The sequence below is a fragment of the Sorex fumeus genome, unplaced genomic scaffold (assembly GCF_029834395.1).
Source record: "Sorex fumeus unplaced genomic scaffold, SorFum_2.1 ptg000010l, whole genome shotgun sequence".
Lineage (NCBI taxonomy): Eukaryota > Metazoa > Chordata > Mammalia > Eulipotyphla > Soricidae > Sorex > Sorex fumeus.
This window is the reverse complement of record NW_026606067.1, coordinates 27,849,093-27,873,298: the sequence shown is the minus strand read 5'-3', so window position 1 is coordinate 27,873,298 and position 24,206 is coordinate 27,849,093. Positions and strand designations below refer to the sequence as shown.

Sequence of the window (24,206 nt, the reverse complement as noted above, 5' to 3'; positions counted from 1 at the left end):
TTTTTAGATACAGTGATTCTGTTTAAGAGAAAGAAGTAGGAGGGTGAGCAGTCCAATATGAAAACATGGAACTACTGTTACCCACATGCAAAAATGAGACCTGTGGCAACAAGCTTGCCCAAGGTTAGTCACATAGCTTTGGTGATGTTGCCCTTGCCAGGAACAGTTAGTATATCATAAAGATCAAAGAGAGAATCTTTGTGCAGCTGAGTCTTGAAATAAAGCAAGGAGAACAAAAATGCTGTTCTACACATAAAAGTTTGTGCGAACCTCTATGGAATCACCTTTGGAACTGACCTTGTGTTTTCTATTTAGAACTGCCCTGCTAAGTCTCCCAGGAAAATCTCTGACTCCCCATCCAGAAAGCAGAAGTGGAGGGGTCAGTGTTTTTCCCTTCACTCCCTCTCCATATTCTGTGTCATTTTATGAGTCCACAAAAGATTCTAGAGTCTTTATATTTGATAATTTGAAGATAAAAAATTGTTCCTTTTGTCAACACATTTCCCAATGTCTTTAAAATAAACATTTGTAGATATAGATTTCTGAATGGAATAAAAAGAAAAAGACCCAACAAAATGGACCCTCTCAAACTAGGATAGAAACTTTTCAAAGAAATTTACTTGTCAGAGAAAAATTCTCATCCTATGACTCATACAAGACTTTTGGGTAGATTTATCATTTCAGGAAGTTAATTCCAAGGAAGATTCTTTTGCTCAATAGAATATGAGACAGGTTAAATAGAAATATGACTGGTGAATTCTTACAGTTTACTATCAAAGCTCTCCTACATAGCACTAAAATCAAGATTTCATGCACTTTTTAAAACCAAAACAATTTTTAAAATATAATTTATTTAACACCATTATTTATACATGTGCCCATAATAGAGTTTAAGGCCTATAACATTTCAATACCAGTACAAGCACCATTGTCAGTTTCTCTCCACCACTCTCTTTAGTTGGCAACTCATTCCTGAGCCTGTCGTCTATACAGTTACATTTTTGTTTAATTATTGTTATTTGGGTCCCCTGTCAAGATGACTCTGTTCATAGAGATATATTTATGTGTCAAAAATAAAATAGTCTTAATCCATTGTCTCAGTAAATATGAGTTATTTGAGTACTTGCCTAATGTGGCATTCTCATTTGCATTTAATTCAAATTCTTAATTCATAAAAAACAAGACAAAGCATAAAATTTAATTGCTATTTCAGAACTTCTAAAACTGATGGAAAGAATGATTCTGTATAATAACATGGAACTGTAGGGAAAAGTAACAAGAAGATACACGTGAAATTAAGAAATTCAGGAAATATTCTCCAAATTTTATTTATTAGTTAAGGAAATTTCAGTTTAGATTTAATATTTAAGCTGTATTATTTTGTACAACTATTTTATGATGTATAATATGATTTAAATATTGAAAATAAAGTAAAAATTAATTAGAAGTTAGCTAAAATAAACATTAAGAATACAATAAAATCAAACAAGTTTATAAAGTATGCATAACACAGTTAAGTATAATTTATTTGTGAATGCATTTTGAAGGTTTTTTTGTTATATTTATTTATTGAATCACTGTGGGAAAAGTTACAAAGCTTTCAGGCTTAAGTCTAAGTCATACAATGATCAAACACCTTTCCCTTCACCAGTACTTATTTTTCACCACCAGGAACCCCAATATACCCCCTCCCACCTCTCCCAATGCCTGTGAGGCAGATGATTTTTACTTAACTCTCTCTCTACTTTGATTGCATTCATTACTTCGACAATAAAAAGATGCACCATTATTGTATAGAATTTCCACCCAACAATCAGAACTGCTGAAAAGGCGTTGTGAAATAATTTGTTTTCTATAACTAGTTATGAGAACCATATGATGTCGTGCTGCAGTGATAGCAGCCACACAATTTTGGATTTCTGATATTTTACTAATTAAGTCTGGAGGAATTTCTGTCAAGAGCCAGAAAATTACGAGATTGGTTTCTGTGCCTCTGGGGCCATGGCCGTACCAGAGAGGCACTCATGCGGGACAACTCGTGATGTTGGTATGGCGTGAAGGGCGAGCCAGTACCACCCCACTTCCTATGAGGCTGCAGTTGCCCCGTCACTGCCGGCTCATACCTGGCGTTCCAATAAGCTCTGAGGCGGCAACCACCTTGCTGCTGGAGTGGGGGCGGGCTGGGGGCTGTAAAATGGTGGAAGGCAGAGAAATCTTTTCCCTCCCGGGGAAGGCATGGCACCATGGTTTAATGCATAGTCTTCACTTTTCTGCCACAAGATGCCAGGCTCTGGTTTAAGTCCTTGTGCCTCTGGAGCCATGGCCGTGCTGGAGAGCTGCTCATGGCCTCAGTGCATTTTGAAGTTTTAAATAAATGAAATATTTTTAATATCTACATGTTAGAAAACCAGGAGCATTGAAAGTCTCATAAGTTGTTTAAACCCCAAGCACCAAATTAAGTCCTCTCTTTAGAGGGTGATCCATAAGTACAGAACCAGGAGTAAGGCCTGAGCGTTACTGGGGGTGGCCAGCAACCCCACCACCACCTCCCAACGTCTCAAATATAGACAATGGTATCTGAAATAAAAATATTCAATTACTTATGAAGAGTGTTGTTATTTAATTCTAATCATTTTTGACTTTATTAAAAAAAGAATGAACAAAAACAAACAAAAACCCCTAGAACAGGACTAAACTTATTCACAGAGGTAAAATAAAAAAACAAGAAAACTATGTTCAAGTGTTTCCAAGACTTAAAAAAAAAACAGCCTCATGTGGTGAGCTATCTGGCTGCTCTGAAGAAGTGTCAAATAGCATTATATACAGAAAACTAACAGAGATGATTTATGGGTCCTGCGGGAGATAAGTATAATGAAACACAAATATGAGAGCAGGTGGGAAGTATTTGGGCTATGATAGAAGATGAGGGAAGATAGTAGACAAGATTTTATTATGAACCATCAATTTTAATTCAATAGAAATGCAACAAATATTCAGATAAAGCAAAGCAATACCATTTAAAAGCACTGCATGCAGAAGATAATTATTCATGTTGGATAAAATGTTCTAAAATAGATTGCTAGTACCGATTTTATTTTATGCTCATTAGTAGTAATTATTTGTAATGAGAGGAAGAGCAAAATTAGCCAATAGCAAGATATCATGTTTAATTTAAACATTTCACATTACACAGACTGACATTAACTGCAGAATATTTTTCAGAAGATAGCTTTTATTCTTCACAGAAAAATATTTCTGTTTATAGTAAAGAATGTGAATTGAAAAAGGAAAGTTCCAATATACTATTAACTAATAGTATAATTGATTTTTAAAAGGAAAATAAATATCACTCAGATGTACCTCAAATGATAAAAAATAGTGGATTTTGAAAATATAAAAAATATCTTGTTTCTAACAGTTTATTATGGAATATGTGTTAGTTGATAACTATGCTTATGTAACATGAAAGACCATGAATTACTATAAGTGAACATTATCAAAATATTCTAAATTAATCTCTGACTCATACATGTTTTATTCATACTATGGTTATTCAAGGCAGTTCAAAGTAACATACTAAAGGATGTCTAGAAGATTTATGATGTTAAAAAGTTTTTTTACTTCATTTTAGTTCTGTATCTTTTTATCAGACAGATTTATATACCTGGAAACCCCCTTCCCATTACTATCACTCTTTTTTCACACACATCACGCACACACACTCACACACACACACACACATACACACACACCATCTCTATTAACTTAGTATTAAGTTGGCACATTGACCCTGATTCTCTGATAAAAGTTTCTGATAAAACAAACTATTTCTCCACCCCGCCTCGCCTCTGTGGCAAAACTGTACCTCATGATGATTTGCTAAAAGAAAAAAAAAGCCTTCCCAAAAACAAACAAACAAAAACAAACAAACAAAAACAAACAAACAACAACAACAAAACTGTTTCTATGTGTTAACTGAGAAGCTCTTATTTATCCCAGTCTTTTCTTCTTTCCCAGGGTGAAAGAAACACTTTTAGGTGGTCATAGAATTTTTGCTATTATTAATAAGAATCACTAGTATTCATTGTTAATAATAATTTTTCTACAAATACAATAGGAATGAGGACTAATTTCTCTGAGCAATAAGTTTGAGAACTTAGGCCATTTGTTACCTCTTTGCTAGCATTTTTCCAAGAACAAACCCCCATATCTCATTCCTACTTTGAACAAACTTGCAGGCTATCGAATGTAGCCTGCCCACAGGGCTGAGTCTGGCAAACTCCCCGTGGCCTACCAAATATGCCAAATACCAGTAACAATGATGCGTCTCATTCTCCTAGAGAGCCTTGAATATAATCTCAGGGCTAGGATGAAAGAGACGTTACTGGGTCCTGCTCGAGGCAATCGACGAATAACAGGATGATGAAATGAAATGAAATGAAAACCCCCATATGCATTATTAGTTAATTTTTGACAAAGAAACATAGAGAACACAATGGAGTAAAGACAACCTATTCAGCAAATGGTATTGGGAGAATTTGCTAATCACTTGTAAGAAAATAAAGCTGGTTCCATACCTCACACCTTCCTCAGAAGTTGACTCAAAGTGCATCAATGATGTTGAGATCAGACCTGAATCTAGAAGTAGAAAAGATATTGGGAATACTTATCCTCATTGGAAAGTGGAACTGTCCTCATTTGAAAGTGAGTAGGATAACTATGATGTGACCTAGATGAACGTGTGCTCCAAACTGTTGAATACAGCTAATTAGAATGTGTAGGACAACTATGATAAGTGCTAAGATCGTCAAAGCTTTTGAGTGAAATTACTCTACATTCTTGTGGCTGGAGTGATAGCACAGAATGTAGGGCGTTTACCTTTCATGCGACTAACCCAGGTTCGATTCCCAGCATCCCATATGGTCCCCTGAGCACCGCCAGGATTACTTCCTGAGGGCATGAGCCAGGAGTAACCCCTGTGCAATGCTGGGTGTGACCAAAAAGCAAAGAAAAAAAATTACTCTACACCCTAAAATAATTTCATAGCTGCAGAGTAGTGTATGTATCAGTAATCAAATTCCCTAAACAGGAGATAACTTGGAACGGGGAAAGAAAATCAAAGCAAATAATGAGTACAGTAGAAAGATAAATGAGTATATTAAGAAAAGTAAAAGGGGATCAGAGAGATTGTGCCACTGGTAAAATACTTGGCTTGCACCTGGTGACTCGTTAGATGCTGGCACCACATATTTTCCCTGATAAGTGCCAGGAGAAAGCCCTCAGCACTATCTGGAGAAAAGGAAGGAAGGAAGGATGGAAGAGAGGAGGGGGGAAAAGAGGGAGGAAAGAAAGAAAATAAAGGAGGGCAGAAGAAAGGAAGGAAAGAAAGGAAAGAAGGGAGGAGGGGAGGAAAGAGATTCAAAAGAAAGGAAGAAGGGAGGCAAGGAAGAAGAAAGAAGAAAAGAGAGGAAAGAAAGGGGAAGGGAGGAAGGAAGGACAGAAGATAGAATAAGATTAATTTCATAAAAACAAAATCAGATGATTTATACCTCAGAAAAGCTTTAGAGTGATTGTGCTGGGACTGGAGCAATTGGAGAGGAGGTAGGGCACTTGCTTTGCCTGCAGCTGAGCAGGGTTCAGTTCCTGACACCCCATACGGTTCCCCAGGAACCACCAGAAGTGACTACTTAGTGTAGAATCAGGAATAACACCTGAGCATAGCCAGTGAGGAAAAACAAACAAACAAAACGTAAAAAAATAAAGAAAATAATTTTAAAAATTCCTGCTGTCCCCCTTGCCCTTGGTGTCATGCTTTCTACCATAAACCAATCTTCCTGGTCCTTGTATCTACTGTCTTTGGGAATTATTCACAGTGATTTTTTATATATATATATAATTTTATTTTATATATACAGAATATAAGTATATTCAGTGTATGTTTGTCCCTCTCCCTGTGACCCATTTCACTTAACATGATACTCTCCATGTCCATCCATGTATAATCAAATTTCATGACTTTTTTTTCCCTTACAGTTGTGAGTGTTCCATTGTATAGTTGCACTACCACTTCATTAACCAGTCATCTGTTCTCAGGGAACTTGGGTTTCTAGATACTGGCTATTGCGAATAGTGCTGCAAGGAACACAGGAGTGCAGATGGCTTTTCTTCATTGTGTTTTTGAGTCACTAGGGTATATTCTCAGGAGGAGTAACACTGTTATATAGAACTTAAATTCTAGTTTTCTAAGGAGTATCCATATTGTTTTCCAGAAAGGATGAACCAATTGACTTTCCCACCAGCAGTGAATGAGTAACCCTTTTCCTCTCATACATGCCAGCACTAGTACTATTAGTTCTTTTTGATATGTGCCAGTCTCTGTGGTATGATATGATAGCTCATTGTTCTTTTGATTTGAATCTCCCTTATAATTAGTGATGCACAGCACTTTTTCATATGCCTTTAGGCCATTTGTATTCCTTCCCTGAGGAAGTTTCTATTCATTCATTTCTTCCTATTTTTTCAGGTGTTCTTTCTTTCTGCTTTAAGTTACACCAGTAACTTGTATGTCTTGAATATTAATTCTTGACCAGATAAATTAAGGGTAAATAATTATTCCCTTTCTGAGGACTATATATTTTATCATAATTTCCTTTAAAGTGAAGAGTTTCTTAGTTTAATGTAGTGTCATTTTTTGGTCTTTGTTTCTACTGGCTTCGTCAGTGGAATTTTTTATTTAAAGATGCCTTTAGCTTCAGAGTTATGGAGCGTTCCGCTTACATTTTCCTCTCTGTACCTTATATATCCAGGTCTTATGTATAGGTCTTTAATATATTTTGATTGGATTTTTGAAGATAGCAAAAAGTGAGAGATGTGAGTTTATTTTTTGCATGTAGCTGACTAGTTTACACAACACCACTTGTTGAAGAAGTTTCATTGCTCAATTTGTTGTGATGTCCCTTCTCTCATTTCTGAATCAGTTTATTAGGGCCTTTTCTCTCTATTTCTTTGTGAGTCTTGTTAATGGTTTACCAATCTTGCTTTTCATTTTTTTTCAAAATACCAACTTTCAGTTTCATTGATCTTTCAGATTTTTATTTTGAATTCCAGTTGATTAATTTTTGGTCTGAGTTTTATTATTTCCTTTATCATGTCTGCTTTGAGCTCCTTTCATTAGTCTTTTTCCGGTTTCTTAAATTGTGCAGTAAAGTTTCTTATGTGGGACTTTTCTTCCTTCCTGATAAGTGCTTGTATAGCAAAGAACTTTCCTTTCAGCCCTGCCTTTGCTGTATACCACAAATTCTGGTAGGTAGAATATTTATTCTAATGTGTTTCCAGAACGCTTTTTATTTCCCTTTATTGACTTACTTTTTGACCCACTGGTTATTCAGTAATGAACTATTTAATTTCCAGATGTTGAGGTGTTTTTCCAGTTATATTTGTGATTAGCTACTATTTCACTGCATCATGGTGTGAAAAGATAGTTTATATGATTTGTATGATCTTAAGATTTGTTTGGTTAAATATAGATATGTGTATGACAAAATAGAGCAGCTAATGCAATTAATATTCTTTGTTGGTTAAGAATTGATTTTTTCTACATGGGTCATTAACTGACATAAGTGTAGAAATAACGTTTGAAGACCAACTCCATGAATAAGTTGCTGCATGCTCCCAATGAATAGTAACCAAATATTTTAGTATATATATATTTACATATATATATATATGGGGTCTGGAGCGATAGCACAGCGGTAGGGCATTTGCCTTACAAGCGGCCAACATGGCCGACCCGAGTTCAGTTCCTCTGCCCCTCTCAGAGAGCCCGGCAAGCTACCGAGAGTATCTTGGCCGCACGACAGAGCCTGGCAAGCTCCCCATGACGTATTCGATATGCCAAACACAGTAATAATAAGTCTCATGATGGAGACGTTACTGGGCCCGCTCGAATAAATCGATGAACGGGAGGACCGTAACCGTGATTTTTTTCAGTGATTTTTCTCTATTATTTTATTGTTTTTAGTAACTTGGATTTTCTTTATTATAATGTTTAATTTCACAGAGCTGTGATGGTGGCTTATTTATTTGAAATTTTCTCATGTAAATCTGTACTGCTATGAACTACTCCCTGGGTACTACTTTTGTGTGTGTCATACGTCTTGCTATTTTGCATCTTCATTTGAAAATTTATTCTCATTTCAAAGAAATTTTTCATTTCTTTTTTGCTTTCTCTTAATTCCAATTATATGCCAGAGTGCTGAATAAAGTGTTCAATTTTCAAATGTTGAAAGCTTTTCCCAAATTTCATTTTATAGTCAGTTTCTAACTTCATGGCATGAGGTCTGTAAAAATGTCTGATATTATTTCTTCTTGAGTAGTTTTATGGATACATGTTTTGTGCCACAGAATCTTGCATATCCTAGAACATGTTCATATTCACTGAAGAATATTTCTTTGTCCTTTATTGGGTGGATGAGTCGAGGCACATATACTAGTCTCCTTTTTTTGAATTCTTTATGTAAGGTCCTTGTTCCTTTACTGATATTCAGAATTGTCTTTCCAACAATAAATGAGTGGTGTTCAAATCTCCTGCTTCTTGTGGTAGCAGTGTAAATGCGCATATCTCTCATTAGTTGCTTTATAAACCATTTTTCTCCCTCATATGGTGCACATTAAATTGATAAGGGTTAAATCTTCTTGGTCATTGGATGCTTGACCCAATATGTAATGTCCATAACTATCATTATTCTTTTTAATGATATCTGGACTGATAACTAGAGATTTCCATGATACTGTTTCAAAAAATCTACTGTTACATCATTTGTTTCCCAAACTGTTGTTGTGCCGGTGTTTATCACAGGAATTAAAGTGTGTCTGCAGAGTCACAGTTGAATTTTGTTTACTTGCACTCTATTTTTTGATAGGAAAGTTAACTCCAAGAGATTTGAATGACTTGTTTATATAAAGGTGTTTCTCATATTTTTAAAAATGGGGATTTTGGTAATTATTGCCATTCAACTTTAGTATTCCTTGCAGAAGGATTTGATATAAGACATGCCTTCTATTTGCTCAAGAATGCTTGTTTCATTTCCTCAAATCTAATTGTAGGTTATAGGATTCTTGGTTGCAGTTCCTTTGCTTTTGGTAATTTCAATATACTATTCCATGTTTTTCTTGCTTCTTTTGAGAATAAGATATGGATCTTACAAGCTTTTTGTTTTACTCTTTATGTCACAATAATTGACTTCTCTTTGAGTATCCTGTCTGGTTCTTGACATTTTGACTATAATGCATTTTGTGTTTCTAGTTTCAGTTTAATCTGTTTAATCTGTTTTGTAGACTTTGTTTTCCTTGCATAACGTACCAGTCTCCATCCTATACTGCAGAAGTCCTCTGCCATTCATAATATGTTAAGTGGAACACTGGTCTTACTTAAGAGATACTTTCAATATATACTATTAAGACTATTAGGATGAAAGAGACGTTACTGGGGTCTGCTCGAGGCAATCGACGAATAACAGGATGATGAATGAATGAATGAATGAATTAAGACCAACTATGATAATAAAAATTTGTCCAAACAGTCACATAATGCTTTTATGAAAATCATTATCATAAAGATAGTTGACACAAAGCATAGCTCTTGTAAAGTGATTGAAAAACATATTTTTTCTATCATATGGTATTTAAAATGATAAAGTACTATTATCTTATAAGCATTGGAGTATGTCTAATTAGGACATAGTAACTAAAATATTTGTTTACTATTTTGGGGGAGAATGCAGCAACTTATTCATGAAGTTGGTCTTCAAATGTTATTTCTACACTTATAAATACCAATTAATGACCCATGTAGAAAAAATCAATTCTTAACTAACAAAGAATATTAAGTGCATTAGCTGCTATATTTTTTCATACACATATCTATGTTTAACCCATATTATAATAGGATCGCAAAAAGAATCAATATAAAATATGAAATTACTGCAAATCATGTTTGCCTTTATCCATTCTTCTTAGTCACAAGACTTGCTGAAAATATTCTAGTAAGTTCTTTAGTGTTACTTTTAATATACACACTGAAGTCATTTTCTACATGGCCTCCACAAAGAAAACAAATATTTTGAGGTAATGCTATGTACCTGATTTTATATATTTCCTTTCCCTCCTAAGCCTCTTTATAGTGCATGATGCTTGTATGTTGAAGAGCAGAATAAAACTTACTAGGGTTGCAAACTTTGTTTCAAATGATTTCATGATCTTAAATTTTGCTAACAGATGATATAGAAGGTAATAAAATATCCAAATGTTTTGATAAAACTCACAAAAGTGATAAAAAGTGAACATTTTATCTAATTTATAAGGGAGCAGGATATATAGTAAGGGAGGTGGTATACCAGTAAGAAGTGGATGCCTTCTCCTGTCATTCATCATCATCATCATCACTGCCATCCCGTTGATCATTGGATTTCTTGAGTGGGTGTCAGTAACGTCTCTATTCTTCCCAGCCCTGAGATTTTAGAAGCTTCTTCTTACTTGTCTAATGATTGGAGGCTCTTTCAGCGTCAGGAGAATGAGACCTATTGTTGTTACTGTATTTGACATATCAAATATGCCACAGGGAGCTTGCTAGGCTCTGCCTGTGTGGGCAGTATACTCTCAGTAACTTGCCAGGCCCTTCAAGAGGCATAAATGGGTAGGAAGTGTCTTGTAGTGTGTTGCGCAGCTGCTTTGTGGCTGCGCGGTCTGGAAAGTGGCCTGAAACTTGGCGGTAGTTGGGCAGTGGAGGTCGGCTGCTGGGACTGGGTCCCTTGGGGTGGGGAGGGCTCTCACCCGCCCCACAACCTGGTGCAGAGTTCAATGGCATTGTTCTGGGAGGCTCCTTTTATACTCCAGTCTGGGAGTAGCATCCCTTAGTTCTGAAGGGTGGCTGATGAGGTGATAATCTGGTGCTGGCAGAGTGTGACTTATGTGTATGATCTCTGAGTCACTGGAGACTGGGGGGAAGCAGTCAGAGGATCTCTGTTCCAGGTCCCATTGAGTCAAGAGTCCAAGGTCACAAAGTTCCACATTATCTGTGCGTTCGCTTCTCCTGTAATTAATATAATCAAATCTTTATATAAGCATATTCATACTAATAAATATACATATCATGACTTTTTAATAAACTATCTTAGACATAAACATTAAAACTGTCATTCACTGTATCACTGTCATCCCGTTATTTGTCAATTTAATTGAGCGGACACCAGTAATGTCTCTATCCGTCCCAGCCCTGAGATTTTAGCAGCTTGTCCTTACTCATCTTTCCCAACGATTGGAGGCTCTTTCAGGGTCAGGGGAATGAAACCCGTTATAGTTACTGGTTTTGACATATCAAATACGGCACGGGTAGTTTGCCAGGCTCTGCCCATGTGGGCGGGATACTCTTGGTAGCTTGCTGGGCAATCCGAGAGGCATATATATATTTCTATGATCTATTGCGCATTGTCTGAACTCCATCAAACATGGTGCAGTAATTATGAACAATTGGTTGGAAGTGTCCCATGATGTGTCCAGAAAGTGGCCAGGAGCATGACAGCAGTTGGGTAGTGGAGATTAGTTGCCGGCGTTGGGTTCCTTGGGGTGGGCAGGGCTCTCGCCTGCCCCCCTCTGGGGCTCCCCAAGTTGAAACAGTCTGTCGCAGAGTCCCCCCAAAAAGCCTGTTATTATAATTAAATTATATTTCTATAGTCATTTAAATTCAATATTTTTAGAAATTATTTTCTTGGTAATATTATAAAAAAATGAAAACTTTTGAAAATAAAGTGTCATTCAATCATAACATACAAGTTCAGCATTGTTTTTCTCACATAAACTTTATGTACAATAAAACTCTTATTCCCCAAATTATTTCTGATGCTAATAAATTTTATAATATTTTATTATATTGCCTTACATATTGCTAATATGGTTTAATTATCTTTATATAATCACATATTTAAAGAAATTAATATAATTCAAATGTTAAGAAATACGGTAAAACCTCTTACACCAAAGAGTATATTTGTGTAAATTTCCATTCATGTGAAGTTCTAGGTTGGTATAAATATCATAATATTAATGCCTCTGAGAAGCTGAAAATGGAATTGATTTGTAAGAATTTTTTTCTGTAATTATCAGGACATTTGGTAGTGCGTTTGGACTACAGCTGAATCTTACGAAGACAATGTTTATGAGAAACAGCCTTGTTCCTGACGCTCCATTCGCTCTCAACAGAACCACCATCTCCAAATGCAACAGTTATATATACTTAGGTCGAGAAATCAACATGATGAATGACCTGGCACCTGAGTTACGCAGGAGGAAGAGAGCGGTTTGGAATGCCTTCAAGAGCATTGAAGAAATAACTAAAAGGACAAAGAACCTCCAGCTACGAGCACATCTCTTTGATTCCACTATTCTTCCTGCATTAACATATGCCTCAGAGACCTGGACCCTACGAAAACAGGATGAGAACACTATTCGGGTCTCTCAAAGAGGAATCGAAAGAACTATGCTTGGAATATCACGATTCACTCAAATGAGAGATAGAATCCGGAGTTCTGATCTTCGTCAACGCTCAAGAATCAGGGACGCTGTCTCATTTGCCAAGACATCAAAAATCAGATGGGCTGGACATGTAATGAGGTTTACCGACAACCGCTGGACTAGAGCCATTACTGATTGGATTCCACGAGACATCAAAAGATCACGTGGACGCCCACCTATAAGATGGTCAGACTTCTTCGTCAAGACCCTAAATGATCGGTTTGAGGCTCTACATGTTCCTAAAACGAACAGATACCATTGGGCTACGCTAGCACGCAACCGGGATGAATGGAGACGTTACTGGCACCCGCTCGAATAAATCGATGAATAACGGGGATTAAGTGATTAAGTGAAGTGATTGGTAGTGCGTAATAGATTTTGATTACGGAGATGAAGCTATGATTAAAGTTATACCATGTAAAATGTACATTTTTCTGTTTAATTTTATGTCAGAAAAATTTTTGAAAATTAGTCCTAATATAGTATTAATTAGCAACTTTGCTGACATTTTTAGTTTATCTTAAATGATATTCAAAAAAATGGATGAGATAGATTGGCAAGTGAATAGTTGGATAAAGTAGAAGACATCTAGGTGTTCACTAGAAAATTCTTTAAACTTATATTTTTAAAACATATTATTGGATAATATAATAAGATGAAAATAAAATTAGAATTGCCAGCTTAATATATCTCGTTACTGGGCCCGCTCGAGCAAATCGATGATCAACGGGAGGGTCTTTACTTACTTACTTACTAAGCAAAAATAATACATAGATAAATAGAAAATATTTATTTCAAAATAATTCACAGACAATAGTCATTTGGAATCCACAATTTTGGAGATTTGTTTCAAAATTTGTAAACAATTATTGTATTACTGTAGTAAAATGGTCACTTTGGTCAGTAAATAATGAGATAGGCTCAGGGTTTACTCTTCTGACTTTCTACTCAAGAATCACTTCTAGAATAGTTAGGGACACCATTTGAGGTCTGGGTATCTAACCCTGGATCAGTGGAGTACAGACTAGCAACTTATCCATTGCTCTGTCTTTCTAACGTTTGCTTCTATTAACTATGCTAATAATTCTAATCAAAAATACCTAAAATAGTGTCTGAAATATAAAAAATCTCATATAATACCACATTTGATCCATAATTTAGTACTTGAGCCACTATTATTAAATCAAAATTATTACTTTAATACACTCTATGTAATAATAATAAAGTTAGAATTCAACAAAGATGAATATGAAGATAAGTTATATTTATCAAGAGGTAGAGCATAATTTTCAAGCTGGAATCAGTATTTTACAAATCAGTGTTTTACAAAGACATGAAAGAATGAAAATTATAAAAATACATCTGTAGGGATGGTTCAAAACTATCAACATAAAGAAATAAAAAATTCAGATTGGGGAGATAACTCACAAGTTAGAGACAAAAGTCTTACATAAATAGGCCACAAATAGGTTTTCCAGGTAACCATGAAATCGTTTTATGCCAATATAATGTCTTTTTCTAGATTTCCCTTTTAATGTTTCCTGGTATTTCTATCTATAGTTGAATTTGTCTCTGACATAAAACTGATTTGTTTTCTATTTTTAGGGTTTGTTCCAAAACCTAGGAAAATGAAATGATTTTTGCTGTGTCTTCATTTGAATAGAACAAATGACATATTATTATATATTATCTTTGAAAAGATGATTAAATAATGAAAGAATGATGATAAATAGGTGAAATTATAAATGTATTTGTGCTAAATTACAGTTAAAGCATTATTAAATGAACTAGAAAAAGAATACTAGAAAATCACATATAATTTATTTGACTTGGATAACATAAGTCATGACTATAGTTTCTGGTTGAGTTATAAATGCTCAGGCCACATGGTTCCCCAGAATGCTGCCCGGAGCTAAGAGTAATCCCCAAGCACCACCAGGCGTGGCTCCCAAAACCTTTAAACTGAAAAAGACAATCATATAGAATGATTGTATTTAATTTGCAATAACAGAATATTTATAAACACAAACATATATTTTTATTTAGGATGAAAGAATGTACTTACTAATTTCCAAATACAATCAAATACAACCAATCCAGAACAACAATTATTTTATTTAAAAATTGTATTATATATCATATGTCACTAAATATGGCACTATAGTTACCAAGATGGTCTTGAACAAGATCGTTTATATGGTTTCCTTATTTTGGTCACTCCAGTTTGTCTAAGTCATGCATTTTATTTGTATTGGTAAATAATTTCATTAAGTAATATAGAATAAAAAGGAATTATATACTGTGTAATATGCTTAAAACTTGTTAAAAAGTTACAGTTGTTTAGCAAAAAAAAGAAGAGGAATGCTGGGGAAAATGAATTCTTGTTGAAGTCTTAATTTTCTTACCTTGTTCAAGTTCATTAATATTCAATGTACCAATTATTATATATCTGATTATTTGAAAACATGTAGTGTAACTAAGTTTGTTCAGAATCATTGATTCCAAAATAAACGTGTGTACATATTTGAAGGGCTACCATATGAAAGTTAACTTACATCTTACTTACTTCAAAGGCAATAGAAGAATAAATTTTAGAAAATTGAAGAGTTCTTTTTAATTTCATATATTTAATAAGGTAAAGGCCCTCCTCTTGATCATCGATTTGCTCGAGCAGGCCCAGTAACGTCTCCATTGGAGACTTTGTTGTTACTGTGTTTGGCATATCGTATACATAATGGGGAGCTTGCCAGGCTTTGCCGTGCAGGCGAGATACTCTCGATAGCTTGCCAGGCTCTTCGAGAGGGGCGGAGGAATCGAACTCAGGTCGGCCATGTTGGCTGCGTGCAAGGCAAACGCCCTACCACTGTGCTATCGCTCCACCATATATTTAATAATTACCTAATAATTCAATACATTACAAATAATGTTAAGAAATGACTATGTATTTGGTTTTTAAAAACTAATTGTACAGATGTTTATCCTAGGAAAGAAGTATTCTTAACAGCCATTACCATACTTAATAGAGAATTGCATTACAGTTTAGTAATAAAAATGTTAAAATGTTTGGTCTACATTTATTTTTAATTCATGAGTTTATTTCATCTAGAGTACAATTGTTTTTCAGGAACTTTAAATAAAATACTCTCTAGGCAATTAAGGTTTAGTAATTATCATGGTGTTAGGCTTATATCATGAATCTGGAGGGGAAAACAGAAAAGATTAGTTTGCTTCACAATTTTGCCAGTATTGTTTGTAAAATAAACAAAAATGATAATAAAATTATTTCACAAATTATTTGGTAGAAATGAGAGACCACAAGTAATTCTCAGTGGTCTGGGGAACATTCCTGGTAATACTAGACCAAACTGCGTGAACCGGACTATTCCTCGCTTTGCACTGCAAGGAGATGCTACTTTATTCCAGATAGTGCTAAAGGCCACTCAGCTAGAACCAGTGGTACTTAGGGAGCTATGAGTGTCAGGTATGAAACTTAATGCATAGTACATGCAAGGCATGACTCCTAATCCATTTTTCTATGTCTGTATCCCTCTCTAAACACTTGTTTTGGGGTCACAGCTGATGTGCCATAGGGCTTACTCCTGTCTCTCCACACTGGAATCATTGCTAGTGGTAGAAATTACTGGGTACAAGACTAGTACCTTATGCCTTGTATTATATTTCTGCTACCCTCTCTAAAAGTTTATGTATGCAAGATGGTATTGTTAACCCACAGTATTTTTATATTAGATCTCTAGAGGACTCTAATGTTCATTTTATAAATTCAGTCTTTATATCCATAGAACAACTCAGAGCTTTCTGCCCTCAATTCCCACAAATTACAATTACACTTTGCTTCTATGTCTGAGTATCATAAATATGATGTACTTAGAATCACTCAGCATCTGTTCCTTAGTGATTTGCTTATTTGACTTAGAGTGTCTTCTAGATATTTTCTTGTCATTCCATACAAAAATATTGAAAAAAAATATTTATCATGTAATTCATATATTTATAGGTATGTAGGTTTCCAATATTGTTTAAGTAATGCTAAAATGACATGGGACTATAGATATCTCTTTTACATCAATGAGATATTAGTATCAAAAATTATACAAATCATTTTTATATTTCCTAAAATATGTTGTTGTATCACAAGGTAGTCCTAATTTTTGTATTTTTTACAAATGCATATACTATTTTCCATCGTAGTTTAACAAGTTAGTACCACAACACTATACTAGGGTTTCAAATTTTCCACATACCCACCACATATTATTTTGATTAGAAGTAATCCCACACATATAAATACAAAAAGATACAAAATAAAAACAAAGGAAAAAGATTGTTCAATAGATGGTGTTGAAAAAATAATAGTATCATATGAAATAATGAATTAGACAGAAAAAAATCATATCAAAATAAATAAAACATATGCATGAAACATAAAACATAAAACTTTTTTAAATTTAGAAGAAAGGAAGGAAGTGAGGTAATAAAGGTAATCACTTCTTTAATACAACATAAAAGATACAAACAAAAATAGTAAACTTCTTCAAACTCATATACTCTGGCATAGGGATGTAGTTCTATGGTTTAGCACAGAACTTCCATGCATGAGGCCCTAAATTCAATTCCGGCACCACAAAATGTAGGGAAGTGGAAGGTAAAATGTTAAATGAAGCAAGCAAGAAGGATAAAATAACTGGACATATAGGTGACATATAGAATAACTGGATGAGCGGATGCAATGTTTTGAAGAGGAACTACAAAATCACCCTTGATCCGAGAGTACAGCTATGAGGACAGAGAAGGAAAAAATTTGATGGGGGAAGAAGAGATAGACAGGAAGCAATGGGAAGCAGCGCTCAAGGAGCTCAAGTACATGGTTGGTGCTAAAGAGTGGTATAGCTAAATATCCAAAGCACAATGTCAACAACAGTGAAAACAAATGACACAAATGTTAACAGGCAAACTTAAAAAAAATGTGCCCTCAAAGTGGCAGGCTGACTTCTGGAAAACAGTATGGACGATTCTCAAAAAATTAGAAATTGAGCTCCCATTTGACCCAGCAATACCACTCCTGGGAATATATCCCAGAGAGGCAAAAATGTATAGTCGAAGTGACATCTGCACTTGTTTGTTCATTGCAGCACTCTTTACAATAGCCAGAAACTGGAATAAACCTGAATGCCCAAGAACAGATGACTGGTTAAAGAAACTTTGGTACATTTACACAATGGAGTACTATGTAGCTCTTAGAAAAGATGAAGTCATGAACTTTACATACAAGTGGTACAATATGGAAAGTATCATGCTAAGCGAAATGAGTCAGAAAGAGAGGGATAGACATAGAAAGATTGCATTCATCTGGGGGATATAAAGTAACAAAGTATGAGATTAATACCCAAGAATAGCTGAGATCAGCACCAGGAGGATTACTCCATAGCTTAGAGACCAGCCAGGCATTCTCGGGGAAAGGGCAGCTCTGATAGAGAAGGGAACACCAAATAAAGGGTGTTTGGAGGATCCTCCCAGGAGGGGAGATGCATGTTGAAAGCAGACTATGAACTGAACATGTTTGCCACTCAATGCCTCTTTTGTAGACCACAACACCCAAAAGGAGAGAGAGAACAAAGGGAATGCCCTGCCACAGAGGCAGGGTGGGATGGGGGGATGGAGGTGGGAGAGGTATTATCCATGGTGGTGGAAAATGGGCACTGGTGGAGGGATGGGTATCTGATCATTGTATAATTGAAACCCAAGCACAAAAAATTGTAAATCTACAACTGTAAAAAAATAAAATAAAATAAAGGGAAAAAAAAAGTGGCAGGCTGAGGGGTTTGGGAGTGTGAGGGAGCCTGGAAACCATGGTGGAGGGAAGAAGACACCGGTGGTGGGCTTGGTGCTGGAACACATTTTGATTAAATCTCAACTACGGATAAGTTTGTAAATCATGCTGACTCAATGAAATTTTAAAATAAAAGTTAAAAATTAATAAAATTAAATACTCTTAATGAAAAAGGAAACAACCAGCAGAGTGAAAAGGCAACTATGTATGAGGAACTATTTGTAAATCACATATTTTAAACGAGGTCAGGGCAAAGCAAAGTCATTTCTAGTGTATTTTGCAAAAAAATGAATGACACAAATTTAAAAATACAAGAATTTTGATAGAATGTTTTTTATGTCAAGATACATAATAGCTATGTAAAAAATAAGAAAGATCAACAGTACTCCTGACAAAAAAAAATTGCAAATAAAAATTAAAAAACACAAAGTGAGTGAAAAAGTTATGCTAGAGAGGTTAAGATCTGACTTTCATGTGGCTGACCCAGGTTTGATCCCTGTATCATCAAGGTTCATTGAGAGTGGACCTAAGCATAGATCTGGAATCAATACTCAATCACCACTGGGAGTAGTCCTCACACACTCTTCACCCTGCAACAACTACAAGCCTACAAAAACAACGGAAACTGATATAAAATATGATATAAAATATTTATAAAGATGGCTTCTATATTCTTTTTAAATTGGGAATACTTTTATTCCAAATTAGGTATAAAATGGAAAGAATTTGGAATCTTCTTTAGAAATGTTCCCTTGTTAAATCTCTATACAATCAATTTCTTTAATGTTAAAATATATTAATTTTAAATTAATATATTAATGTATCTATGCAAAAAATAGATCTAAAAGCTAAAAGTAATGATCAAGTAAATGGCTTATATTGGTGAACATGTGTTAGATCTTGAGCTTTATCCTAGGCATTGTGAGCTACTGAGTAGCCCCAGTACAGTACTGGACCCTGCCAACACTAATCCTGACAGGCCCATACCACCTGAATTTTTGTGAGTGGACTCTGGGTTACCAAACATTACTCAGTGTGGCACCTATAAAAAAAAAGAAAAATGTAAAAACATATTTTATGAAGACAAAAAAGTCCTTAGTCAGAGTTTATTAAGTGTTAATTTTTTTTTGTCAATTGTTTGATAACATCTGATGAAAAGGTCACTTGGGGGTACAGTGTTTGATTATTCTTTCAATGAAAGGAATCAACAAAAGCTTTGGAAATAAAAGAATTACAATCTAAGCTATAAAAGTTCAGAACAATTATATGATTCTTATGATAAAATTTTTATTGGTTTTAACATAAAAGTGCACACTGCTGTTAAAAATACCAACATATTATATTATTCAAAACTTTGGTAAAGGTAAAGGCCCTCCCGTTGATCATCGATTTGCTCGAGCGGGCCCAGTAACGTCTCCATTGGAGACTTAGTTGTTACTGTGTTTGGCATATCGAATACGTCACGGGGAGCTTGCCAGTCTCTGCCGTGCAGGTGAGATACTCTCGGCAGCTTGCCGGGCTCTCTGAGAAGGGCAGAGGAATCGAACTCGGGTTGGCCATGTTGGCTGCGTGCAAGGCAAACGCCTACCGCTGTGCTAGAGTATCTTGCCCTCACGGCAGAGGGCAGAGCCTGGCAAGCTCCCCGTGACGTATTCAATATGCCAAACACAGTAACAACAATTCAAAACTTTATTCTTAAAATTTTTATTTTAAAATATCTATATTATTGAATTATCTAAAATAATTGGTGTTGGGTTAAAACAAAATGGTACAATGGCAGACCACTTCAATCCCCTGCATTCCATCAGGTTTCAATCCTCTGCATTTCACCAGGTGTGATCTCTGAGTGAAGAACACTGCTGGGTAAGGCCAAAATAACAAAAATAACATAAGAAAAAATATTTGGTTATATTTAGCAATTTTTGTGACATATGATGATCTTAAAAATTACATCTTTTATACACCATATCTGTAGGATAACATTGGTTTGTCCTTTCTGCCTTGCCACAGGGAAATTCTATCATAGTGCTCCCATTCCTCTGTATTTATTTGTAATCTCTTTCTTTGTGCTCTGCTTCCCCAAGAGGTCACCTTTATCTCTCCTTTATCTCCTAATCAGATTCTGTTAACTTAAAAATATTGCTTTTCTCTTCTCCTTATGTCCTTTGCATAGTTAATTCAAAGCAATGTCTTTTTTTTTTTTTTTTTACACACGCAAGAAGACAGTCAATGCTATGCTTTTGTAACTTGGGAGTTAAAGGACTCTGAATGATATTCACACCTGGGCATCTGTTCTTTTGATTTAGGCCTCAGTTACCCTTACTTCCTATCACCCCAAAAGCAAGGGACAAGGGACTGGATCTACTCAGGGTAAGGTGTGAGCTACCCTGGCATCGAAATGGCCAGGCCAAAGTGCCATAAAACTTAACTATAAGTTAAGAGCACTGTCATGGACAAATTCTTTCATGATTCATAAAGTAACAACTGAATCAGGACCCTGCTAGTGATGGAGAGATTAATCTGGTCTGAGCACTGTAGTCTGGGATATATGGTGAGATGTTCCCAGGAGGGCCACCCTACAAGCTCAATGTATCTCTTACTGTGTCCATACAAAATAACTAATATTAAGAAGTAGAATTGAGATGTTAATTAAAATGTTAATTAAATTACTGGACTAAGGAAAGGAGAAAAGCCCCTAAGTGGCATTTTGCCCTTAAGCCTGATCAGCAATCAGGAAGCACTTTGACATTTTGATTGTGTCAGGAGTTAGGGAGAGACTAGAGAAAGACCAAGGCAGAGACCAAGGCGAGGCTGAGCAGGGAGAGATGAGGGAGGGAGACAAGAGAAGGGAATGAGGGGCAGTGTGAGACTGAAATGGGGAGTTTAGTGAGATTGGAATAGGTGTGTGGGGAGAATGGAATAAATGGCAATTGATTACTAAGCAGCCTGGCCCTCCTTTCTCCTTGGCATCAGCCGTCCCTGGTGGGGAAGTGGCCCAAAACCACTTCATGCAGATGGCAAGAGAGAGCCATGGGATTTCCGTAGTTATCTGGTGAACACACACATATCTAAATGAATAAATCATTAGTTTCTGTTTGAAGATCAAGTAAATACATACTTGCTCTGAGTTCCTGAGGATCCGTAGTGAAGGATCCTGGGTCAGAAATGATGTGAATTAAATTGTAGTCTTGCTCTGGATCACAAATTTAGCAATATAGATACTTTTTTAAGGTATGGGCATCTGAAATGATAGCATCATAACTCCAAAATCTTATTTGCTTAATACTTTGAAATATTACATAAATAAAAGATTATGCTGTCAAATCTGTTTAAGATTTAATAGATTTCATTTACTACATGAACTTACTGGCAAGACACATAGCATACCAAAGATTATGAGAAGTACTTAAATTAGGAAATATTCTGTGCTTGATTAGTTTATCGCCACATTACTTAAACTTAATTCAATACAATATGTAGAAGTTTATCTTCTCTAAAATATTTCAAGTACACAAAAAAAAATAGGTACAGGAATGCTATCATCAATTTTGTCTTTAAATTTGAAAGTCTTTAAGTGTTTAGAGTGTTTCTCGTGTAACACTGACTTGGATAAAGTCTTATAATCCATAACAAAATCTTTTGAGTGTAACAGTTTATAATTTTGTAGGAATATAAGAAAATGTTCTTTTCCTTTCTTTATTGGTGAGACTATAAAATCCCTTCCCCCAAATTAAGTAGTGCAACATAGATTACACAACTTACATACATGTTCATTTTTTCCATATTGTTATAATGAAGACCGTATCATCCATGGAAGTGTCATTTTTATGATTTTATATTGTGAAGTGCATTAATCCTCTTAAACCATAAGTCTTCCTTTATAGAAGTTTTGATACTTTAACGTTGCTCTAGTTCAATTGCATGTATTACGTTAATTACTCTCCAAAACATGTGGCCTCAGTAATCAAGTTTTTTTGAACTCATTGGGCCCAAGATTAACAGATAAATATGGATGATCTTAAAATCAATCCTCAGAATTGCCTTACTAATTTTATTCATCCTGTAAAAATGTAAACAAGCATCAGAGATTCCAACTTTATACAAAAAGTATTTATTTTTACATTATTGTCAAATTGGTTTTTAACCTCATTATTTTTAAAAAAGGATTAAAAGTAATTCTCTATAATTACTCATTTTGTGTTAACTGATTATTATTTGACCACTCATCTGTCAAGATATATTTTGACAACTAAATCTGCTGTAGATCTGTATTAGCATGCGGTATGATCTTCCTACATTACTAAGTAAATATGAAGAAAATATGTAGTGAAATGGCATATTTCTTTTTATTTTCTCAAATTATGTTATATGAATATTTTTAGTATTTCACTTTAGGTGGGTTGGTAGAAGGAAAAGCAAATTCTAGTGATGTTGGTGGGCCCCACGGGTGACTTATGTGAAGTGGGGAGGAGAAAGACGGTCACTTTCTCCCTACCCGCCTCTGCCACCCGGGACCCTGGGTAGGCTAGGACTGGTAAAGTCTGCAGTGAGCACCTGCTCGGCACGGGCCTAATCCCCGCCAGCCCCACAAGGTGGCCGTCAAGCCACACCTGAAGTTCGCTGGGAGTTAATCCCCACCACCCGATTGCTCAGGGAGCCACGGACTCAAACTGGGGCGAGAATTTGCTCTTTGCAGGAAAGGAGAAACCAGTCCCAAGCCTTACCTGGGGTTTCTGGGGTTCTTGTCTCGCTCGCAGAAAAGAATTTCAGGAGTAGACGAGCAGTGAAATAACAGATTTTATTTGGAGGCTTTTGGAGGGGGAGAGAAAGGGATAAGCAGATAGTAAGAGAGAGAGAGAGAGAGAGAGAGAGAGAGAGAGAGAGAGAGAAACACGTCCAGAGGGAACGCGATCTTCTCCGAGGGTGGAGAGAGAGCCAAGTGGGCTCTCGAGCTGATTCTTATAGAGCCTTCTGACTCGGAATGTTCTGGAATCTCCTTGGGGCTGGGTCGCTGGAGTCAACCGGATTGAAAGGGGGGTTTTTGGGAAGGAGGAATTTCATGGGGAGGAGGCCCATATCTTCAGGGTCTGGGGATGGTCTTATCAAGTCCTTATTCTCTGTCTCCACAGGGTGGGTCGGTCCTAGAATTCTTCTTCTATGAGACTTTGTTTCATTGCAGAGAGCCTTTCCTATCTACCTGCCTACATCACTAGGAGTGTCTTGTTTTCAGAATGAAGCAAATTTTAAAAGTAGCTTGTTTTCAGAATGAAGCCCGGTAAATTATCAGGCCATTAATATTGCTCTCTCTTGTTGTCTCACATTTAACCTTTTTATTGCTCTTTCTCACCACTAATAAAGGACAAACAGGAAGATATTAAAGTTAAATTAGTCTACCTATTTGTCCCTGAGTCAGCAAGGACCTGCTAAGACTCTCTAGCATACAAATTAGAGCAATTTTTCCTTTCAAAATCACTGAGAAGAAACGAAAATCTTTTTTTAACTCTGTGCACTCATTATTTTTAACAAATTCAACTCTATATGTTCTTACTATTACAGTGTGCATTCATTAGTGATTAATTTTTATTTTATCACTGTTCAACATTTTCCTAGAAAAGTCATATTTTGAAAGTTGAAGAACAGTAATTTAGTACTACATAAAGATGGTAAAGATGGTAGTGAAATGGTATACTTTGTTCAGACTAATATTTTTTTTACAATTATAATAACTTACAATATCTGTTAAAGTATTTTATACTTTAAAGTATAAAACTTTACTGTAATCTCAATAAAA

General features: G+C 35.5%; 1 pseudogene; it reads right to left on the bottom strand.

The window, feature by feature from the left end:
* Positions 1-128: 128 nt before the first annotated feature.
* The window catches only part of LOC130019959 (uncharacterized), a 74,249-nt pseudogene continuing 50,171 nt past the window's right edge, over positions 129-24,206 (bottom strand).